At 33.7% G+C, this 9,386-nt stretch overlaps 1 long non-coding RNA gene across 1 annotated transcript; it reads left to right on the top strand.

Annotated features, from left to right (window-relative positions):
- The first annotated feature begins 1,823 nt into the window (after positions 1 to 1,823).
- Positions 1,824 to 4,540, top strand: LOC129392519 (uncharacterized). The gene is made up of 3 exons (XR_008618530.1): positions 1,824 to 1,837; positions 3,525 to 3,603; positions 4,511 to 4,540. It is a non-coding gene; the product is annotated as an uncharacterized lncRNA (long non-coding RNA).
- The last annotated feature ends 4,846 nt before the right edge of the window (positions 4,541 to 9,386 follow it).

Here is a 9,386-nt window from a genome sequence, read left to right as displayed (position 1 = left end):
CCTTTTTCTTTCTTATTTTCATGTCAGATTACTGTGGCTCTGACTTCAGTACTCTCTTTAATAAGAGTAGTGAGCGTGGATACTCTTATCTTGTTCCTGATTTTAAAAGAAAAGCTTTCAGTTTTTTACCACCTGGTACGAGGTTAGTTGTTTGGTGTATATTATATGGTCTTATTTTGAGGTATGCTCCTACTGTTCCCAATTTGTTGAATGCTTTTGTCATAAAAGGGTATTGAATTTTGTCACTTGCTTTTTTTGCATCTATTGAAAGGATCATGTATTTATTCTTCTGTTAACATTGTGTATCATTCTTATTGATAGATAGATATAGATATAGTGTCATCCTTCTATGATGGCAGGGATAAATTCCACTTGATTATGGTGTATGAGCTTTTTAACTTGCTCTTGAATTTGGTTTGACTTTTTGCTGAGAATTTTTGCATTTATATTCATCAGGCATATCAGCCTATAGATTTATTTTCTTGTGGTATTCCTTATCTGGCTTTGATGTCAGAGTAATGCTGTCCTCATAAAAGAGCTTGGGAGTGTTCCCTCTTCCTCAGTTTCTTGGGAAGAGTTTGAGAATGATCAGTGATAATTATTTTTTAATTTTTGGTAGAATTCACCAGTGAAACCATCTGGTTTGGGACATTTCTTTGTCAGGAAGTTTGTGTTTATTGTTTCAAGCTCCTCATTTATTATTGGTCTGTTCAGACTTTCTCTTCAAGATTGCGTCTTGGTAGTCTTCACGCTTCTGGGAATTTAATTATTTATTATAACTTATCTAATTTGTTGGTATGTAATTGTTAATAATATACTCTTATGTTCCTTTGTATTTCTTTGATGTCTCCTTTTTCATTTATCAGATTTTTTTGACTTCTCTTTTTTTCCCTCTGTTAATCTAGCTAAAAGTTTGTAAATTGGCTTCATTTTTTTATTTACTTATTTTTTGGGGGGCTGCGTTGGGTCTTTTTTGCTGCACACAGGCTTTCCCTAGTTGCGGTGAGCAGGGGCTACTCTTCGTTGTGGTGCATGGGCTTCTCATTGCGGTGGCTTCTCTTGTTGTGAAGCATGGGCTTCAGAGCACAGGCGCAGTAGTTGTGGTGCATGGGCTTAGTTGCTCCACGGCATGTGGGATCTTCCCAGACCAGGGCTTAAACCTGTGTCCCCTGCACTGGCAGGTGGATTCTTAACCACTGTGCCACCAGGGAAGCCCAAGGCTTTATTTTTTAAAACACCAACTCTTAGCTTGATGTTTTTCTTTTTTTTTCTAGTCTTACTCCATTACTTATTCTCTAATCTTTGCTCTTTCCTTTCTTCTCCTAATTTTGTGTGGAATTATTTTTATCTACTTCCTTGATGTATAAGGTTAGGTGGTTTTTCTTTTGAAAACTTTCATTTTTTTTTAATGTAGGCACATAACTACATTTTTTTTTTTTTTTTGTGGTACGTGGGCCTCTCACTGTTGTGGCCTCTCCCGTTGTGGAGCACAGGCTCTGGACGCGCAGGCTCAGCGGCCATGGCTCACGGGCACAGCCGCTCCGCGGCACGTGGGATCTTTCCAGACCAGGGCACAAACCCATGTCCCCTGCATCAGCAGGCGGACTCTCAACCACTGCGCCACCAGGGAAGCTCCATAAGAACTATTTTTTATGTACTCTCTAAATTGTGGTATTTCGTATTTTTATTTTTCTCAAGATACTAATTTCTTTTGATTTCTACTTTGACCCATTGGTTATTCGGAATGTGTTGTTTAATTTCCATGTATTTGTGAATTTTTCAGGCTTTTCTCCTATTGAGTTCTACTTCCATATCATTGTGATTGGAAAGCTCTGAGGTATGATTTTAATGTTAAATGTGTTAAGGTTAGCTTTGTGTCCCAGGAGTGATATATCCTGGAGAATGTTTTACTTGCCCTTGAGAAGAATGTGTTTTATGGTGTCCTTGGATGGAATGTTCTGTATATATCTGTTAGGTTTACTTTTCTAAAGTGTTAAGCAGGTCAGTGTTTTCTCATTAATTTTCTGTCTGGATGCTGTATCCACGTTTATAAGTGGGGTATTGCAGTACTCTACTATTATTTTATTGCTTTTTCTACATGTAATATTCGTTAATGTTTGCTTTAAATATTTACATGCTCCAGTATTGGGTGCTTATATGTTTATACTTATAATAGTCTCTTGATAATTTGACCCCTTGATCACTGTATAGTAACATTCTTTGTCTCTTGTGACTGATTTTGGTTGAAAATATGTATTATATCATATACGTATAGTTACTCTTGCTCTCTTTTGGTTGCCATTTGTTTGAATTATCTTTTAACATCCTCTCACATCCTTTATATGTCCTTAAAGTTAAAGAGAGTCTCTTGTAGACAGCATATTGTAGGTTCTAGTTTTAAATTAATTCAACCACTTTCTGTCATTATTTTTAGAGAATTTAGTCCCTTAATGTTTAACTTAATTGTTGATAAGGGCTTACAATTACCCTTTCATTGCTTTCTCTTTGTTATTGTTGTTGTTCCTTTGTATTTTTTTGGGTGTGCTATGAATTAATTCTTTATCTATTGTGCAATTACAATAGATTTTTCTTTGTAGTTCCCATGAAGCTTAAATAAAATATCTTGTATGTAAAATATATTTAAGTTAATAACAACTAATCTTTAATTTCAGTAAAAACTCATGATTTTACATATATCTATTCTCATTATTTTATGTAAGAAATAAATTATCTATCACCAGAAAAACATTTTTGTGTATACAGACATATATATACACAAATATACATACATACATATACACACATATATGTGTATTGGTATATTTTTTCTCTCTATATAAGATTTATTATTATATTGAAGGAAATAGTTTGATTTTCCTTTTCTTCAAATCTATATTATCTTTATAAGGAGTTCATGATAATTTTATTCATATAGGCTTTTCATGTGTTAGATTTATTTTTATTTTATTTTATACTTTAAAAATTGCAGCCTCCCTTTTAATATGCCTTGTAACTGCTTGGAATGTGTCTATATGAACTGAGTACTGTATGCTTATGTTATAGTCTTTATGATATTTTATTGTCTTATTTTCTGAAACAATAAGCCATTGATTCTTTGGGCTTACTAAATATATATCCATATACTCTGCAAATCAAGATGATTTTAATCCTTCTTTTCCAAAGGTAATTTTTTGACTAATTTATCAAAGTGTTAAGTAAGTTAGGTATTCATATCTCCTAATGATCTTTCTGGCAATTAGAGGAAATTAATCTGTTATTTCTCTATAGGTGAACTAGTGTTGGGGGTATGTGATATTTCTTTGAGTACATATGTATTTATATCTTCTTTACTTTTTAAATTATTACCTGTAGAATTCTACTCCAAAACATTGGAGTCCTGGTGTAGGATTCACTTAATCTTGGTATAACGTTTTTTTTTCTAAGTTAGGTTTATTAAGGTGTTATTCATCTTTTGCTTTAAGTTTTATTGAGGTATAATTGGCATACAACACTGTATGTTTCAGATGTACAGCATAATGAAATGATTATCACCTGAAATGATTATCACAATCAAGTTTAGTGAAAATTCATCATCTCATATAGGTAAAAAAATTAAAGAAATAGCAAAAAAAATGTGATAACTCTTAGGATATACTCTCTTAACAACTTTCATATAACATAAAGCAGTGTTAATTATGTTTATCATGTTGTACATTAAATCCCTATTAAATTATTATCTTATAACTGGAAGTTTGTACCTTTTGACTACTTTCATACAGTTCCCCCTCCATCCACACCCTGCCTCTGGTAACCTAAAATCTTTTTTTCTGTGATTTTATTTGTTTGCTCTTGAACTATAATTGACCTACAATACTGGTGGTTCCAGTTGTCCAACATAGTAATTTGATATTTCTGTACATTTAAAAATTATCAACAAAGTAAAGTATGTTTATGATATATCACCATACAAACATATTACTTAGTTATTGACTATATTTCCCAAATTGTATACCATCTCATACCCGAGACAGGTTTATTTTACATCTGGAAGTTAGTACCTCTTAATCTCCCTCACCTATTTTTTCCTCCTCGCACTCCCCTCTCATCTGGCAACCACCTGTTTTTCTCTGTATTTTCAAAACTGTTTCTGTTTTGTTACATGTTCATTTGTTTTGTTTTTTAGGTTACTCAAATAATTGAAATCATACAGTATTTGTCTTTCTCAGTCTGACTTCACATAGTATCTTCTATGTCTATTCATGTTCTCTCAAATGGCAAGATGTCATTCTTTTCTTTGGCTGAGTAATATTCCATTGTGTGTGTGTGTGTGTGTGTTTCTGTGTGTGTGTGTGTGTGTGTGTGTATACATAGACACACAGACATCACTTCTTCTTTATCCATTAATTGATGGATACTTGGGTTGCTTCTATATCCTGGCTATAATAAATAATGCTGCAGTGAATATAGGGGTGCTTATATATTTTCTAATTAGTGTTTTCTTTTTCTTCAGATAAATACACAGAAGTGGAACTGCTGGAACATATGGTAGACCTGTTTTTAATTTTTTTGAGAAATAGCCATACTTTTATCCATAGTGGATGCACCAATTTACTTTTCAGAAACAGTGCACAATGGTTACCTTATCTCCACATTGTTGTCTACATTTGTTATTTGTTGTCTTTTTGATAATACAATATTCTGAAAACTGTGACATGATGTCTGATTGTTGTTTTGATTTGCATTTCCCTGATGATTAGTGATGTTGAGCATCTTTTCATTTGCCTGTTGATCCCCTGTATGTCTTCTTTGGAAAATTGTCTCTTCAGATCCTCTGCTCGTTTTTTAACTGGGTGCTTTGTTCTTTTACTCTTGAGTTTTATGAGTTCCTGGTATATTTGGGGTATTAACCCTTTATCAGAGATACAGTTTACAAATGTATTCTCCCTTTCAGTAGATGGCATTTTCGTTTTGTTGATAACATCCTTCCCTACACAAAAGCTTTTTGGTTTAATGTAGTTCCGTTTGTTTATTTTTGTTGTTGCTTCTCTTGCCATAGGAGATATATCCAAACAAATATTACTAAGACTGATGGCAAAGAGTGTACCGCCTATGGTTTCTTCTAGAAAATTTATGGTTTCAGTTCTTACATCTAAGTCTTTAATTCATTTTGAATTTATTTTTGTGCATGTTAAGGGAGACTAGTCCATTTTGATTCTTTTGTAGGAAGCTTTCTAGTTTTCCCAGCACCATTTATTGAAGAGGCTGTCTTTTTCCCATCATATATTCTTGTCTCCTTTGACATAGATAATTTGTTGGTTCATTTCTGGAATCTTGATTCTGTTACATTGATCTATTTGTCCATTTTTGTGCCAGTACCATAGTGTTTTGATGACTGTAGCTTGGTAGTGTAATTTGATATCAGGAAACATTATGCCTCCAGCTTTGTTTTTCTTTTCAAAATTATTTTGGCTATTTGAGGTCTTTTGTGTGTTCATATAAATTTGAGAATTATTTGATCTAGTTCTGTGAAGCGTGTCATAGATATTTTTATAAGGATTGTGTTGAATCTATAGATTGCTTTGGGTAGTATGGAAATTTTAATATTAATTCTTCCAATCCGTGAACACAGTATATCCTTACATCTGTTTGTGTCTTCAATTTTTATGTCTGTTATAGTTTTCTTTATTTTATTGAAATATAGTTGACTTACAAGTTGTGTTAATTTCTGCTGTACAGCAATGTGACTCAGTTATATATATATATATATATATATATATATTCTTTTCCATTATGGTTTATCACAGGATATTTAATATAGTTCCCCATGCTATACAGTAGAAACTTGATGTTCATCTATCCTATATCTACTAGTTTGCATCTGCTAACTCCAAACTCCCAATCTTTCCCTCCCCGACCCCGACACCCCCTTGGCAACCACAGGTCTTTTTTCTATGTTTGTGAGTCTGTTTCTGTTTCTTAGATATTTTCATTTGTGTCATATTTTAGATTCCACATATACATGATATCATATGGTATTTATCTGACTTACTTCATTTAGTATGATAATTCATTTAGTATGATAATCTCTAGGTCCATCCATGTTGCTGCAAATGGCATTATTTTATACTTTTTCATGGCTGAGTAATATTCCACTGTATATATACACATCTTTATCCATTCCTCTGTCGATGGACATTTAGGTTGCTTCCATGTCTTGGCTGTTGTAAATGGTGCTGCTGTGAACATAGGAGTGCATGTATCTTTTCGAATTACAGATTTGTCTGGGTATATGCCCAGGAGTGGGATTGCTGGATCATATGGCACCTCTATTTTTAGTTTTTTGAGGAACCTCCATAGTGGCTGCACCAATTTGCATTCCCACCAGCAGTGTAGAAGGGTTCCCTTTTCTCCACACCCTTTCCAACATTTATTACTTGTAGACTTTTTAATGATGACCATCCTGACTGGTGTGTGGTGGCACCTCATTGTACTTTTGATTTGCATTTCTCTAATTAACGATGAGCATATTTTCACGTGCTTATTGGCTATCTGTACATCTTCTTTGGAGAAATGTCTTTAGGTCTTCTGCCCATTTTTCATTGGGTTGTTTGTTTTTTATTATTGAGTTATATGAGCTGTTTGTATATTTTGGAAATTAAGCCCTTGTTGGTTGCATCATTTGCAAATATTTTCCCAGTCTGTAGGTCGTCTTTTCATTTTGTTTATGATTTCCCTTGCTGTGCAAAAGCTTGCAAGTTTGATTAGGTCCCATTTGTTTATTCTTACTTTATTTCTTTTACATTGGGAGATTGATCTAAGAAAACATTGTTATGATATATGTCAGAGAATGTTTTGCCTATGTTCTCTTTTAGGAGGTTTATGGTGTCTTATAGTTAAATCTTTAAGCTATTTTGAATTTATTTTCGTGTATGGTGTGAGGGTGTGTTTTAGCTTCATTGATTTACATGCAGCTGTCCAACTTTTCCAACACTGCTTGCTGAAGAGACTTTTTCCCCATTGTATATTCTTGACTCCTTTGGTGAAGATTAATTGTCCCTAGGTATGCAGGTTTATTTCTGGATTGTATTCTGTTCCATTGATCCATATGTCTGTAGGTTTGTAGTATTGTCTGAAGTCTGGGAGGGTTATGCCTCCTGCTTTGTTCTTTTTCCTCAGCATTACTTTGGCAATTCTGGGTGTTTTATGGATCCATATAAATTTTAGGATTATTTGTTCTAGTTCTATGAAAAATGCCATGGGTAATTTGATAGGAATTGCATTAAATCTATAGATTGCTTTGGGTAGTATGGCCATTTTAGCAGTATTAATTCTTCCATTCCAAGAGTATGGGATATCTTTCCATTTATTTGAATTATCCTTGGTTTCCTTTGTTAATGTTTTGTAGTTCTCAGCATATAAGTCTTTCACCTTCTTAGTGAGGTTTATTCGTAAGTAGTTTATTTTTTTTGATGCGATTTTAAAGAGAATTGTTTGTTTGTATTCCCTCTGTGATACTTCATTGTTAGTGTAAAGAAATGCAACTAATTTCTGTATGTTAATCTTGTATCCTGCTACCTTGCTGAATTCGTTTATCAGTTCTAGTTGTTTTCTGTGTAGAGTCTTTAGGGTTTTCTATAAGTAGTATCATGTCATCTGTGTATAGTGACAATTTTACCTCTTTCCTACCAATTTGAATAGCTTTTATTTCATTTTCTTGTCTGATTGCTGCAGCTAGGACTTCCAGTACTATGTTGAAGGGAACTGGTGAGAGTGGACATCCTTGTCTTGTTCCAGATTTTAGTGGGAAGGCTTTCAGTTTTTCAGTATTATTATACTGGTAGTGGGTTTGTCATAAATAGCTTTATTATGTTGCAATATGTTCCCTGTATACCGACTCTTGTAAGGATTTTTGTCATGAATGGATGTTGAATTTTTTTGAATTATTTTTCTGCATCTATTGAGATGATCATGTGTTTTTGTCTTTTCTTTTGTTGATGTCATGTATCACATTGATTGATTTGCACATGTTGAAATATCCTTGTGACTCTGGTGTGAATCCAACTTGGTCATGGTGTATGATCTTTTTTATGTGTTGGTGGATTCGGTTTGCTAATGTTTTGTTGAGAATTTTTGCCTCTATATTCATCAAAGATATTGGCCTCTAATTTTCTTTCTCGGTAGTGTCTTTGGTTTTGGTATCAGGGTGATGGTGGCCTCATAGAATGTCTTTGAGAGTGTTCCTTCCTCTTCAGTCTTCTGGAAGAGTTGGAGTAGGATCACTACAAGTTATTCCTTGTATGTTTGGTAGAATTCACTTGTGAAATCATCTGGCCCTGAATTTTTTTGTATAAGGAGGTTTTTTTTTAATAACAGATTCGATTTCACTTCTAGTGGATTGGTCTGTTCAAGCTATCTATTTCTTTTTGATTCAGTTTTGGTGGACTGTATGTTTCTAGAAAGTTGTCCGTTTCTTCTAGGTTGTCAAACTTGTTGGCATATAATTGTTCATAGTATTTTTATGGGTTTTTTTTTTTGTATTTCTGTGGTATCAGTTGTGATTTGTCCTCTTTCATTTATTTTGTTTATTTGGATCTTCTCTCTTTCTTTCTTGGTGAGCCTGCCCAGAGGTATTTCAATTTTGTTTACCATTTCAAAGAACCAGCTCTTCGTGTGTATTTTTGGGAGGGGTTTTTGTATTGTTTTTTAAATCTACATTTTATTTCCTCTCTGATCTTTATTATCTCCTTCCTTCTGCTGACTTTAGGTTTTGTTTGTTCTTCTTTCTAATTCTTTTAGGTGGTGGGTTAGGTTGTTTGAGATTTTTCTTGTTTCTTAAAGAAGGCCTGTATTGCTATGAACTTTCTTCTAAGAACAGCTTTTGTTACATCCCATAGATTTTGTATAGCTGTGTTTTCATTGTCATTTGTCTCAAGGTATTTTAAAATTTCTTCTCTGATTTCATTGTTGACCCATTGGTTTATTAGTAGCATGTTGTTTAGTTTCCATGTAATTTTTTTTCTCGTTTCTTCTTCTGTGGTTGATCTCTAGTGTCATACTGTTGTGATCAGAAAAGATGCTTGAGATAACTTCTGTAGTCTTAAATTTCTTGAGTCTTGTTTTGTGCCCTAGTATATGGTCAATCCTTGAGAAAGTTCCATGTACACCTGAGAAGAATGGGTATTCTACCTTTTTTGGATGTAATGTCCTGAAAATATCAATTAAGTCTAACTGTTCTATTACATCATTTAGGATCTCTGTTGCCCTATTACTTTTCTGGCTGGAAGATCTGTCTGTTGATGAGAGTGGGGTATTTAAAGTTTCCTACTACTATCTCGTTGAACGCGGCAGCAGCTCTATAGGTTGCTGTTTTCTCCTCCAATAGACCT

Source organism: Physeter macrocephalus, chromosome 11 (genome assembly GCF_002837175.3).
Source record: "Physeter macrocephalus isolate SW-GA chromosome 11, ASM283717v5, whole genome shotgun sequence".
Classification (NCBI taxonomy): Eukaryota; Metazoa; Chordata; class Mammalia; order Artiodactyla; family Physeteridae; genus Physeter; species Physeter macrocephalus.
This window is presented reverse-complemented; position numbering and strand designations above follow the sequence as displayed.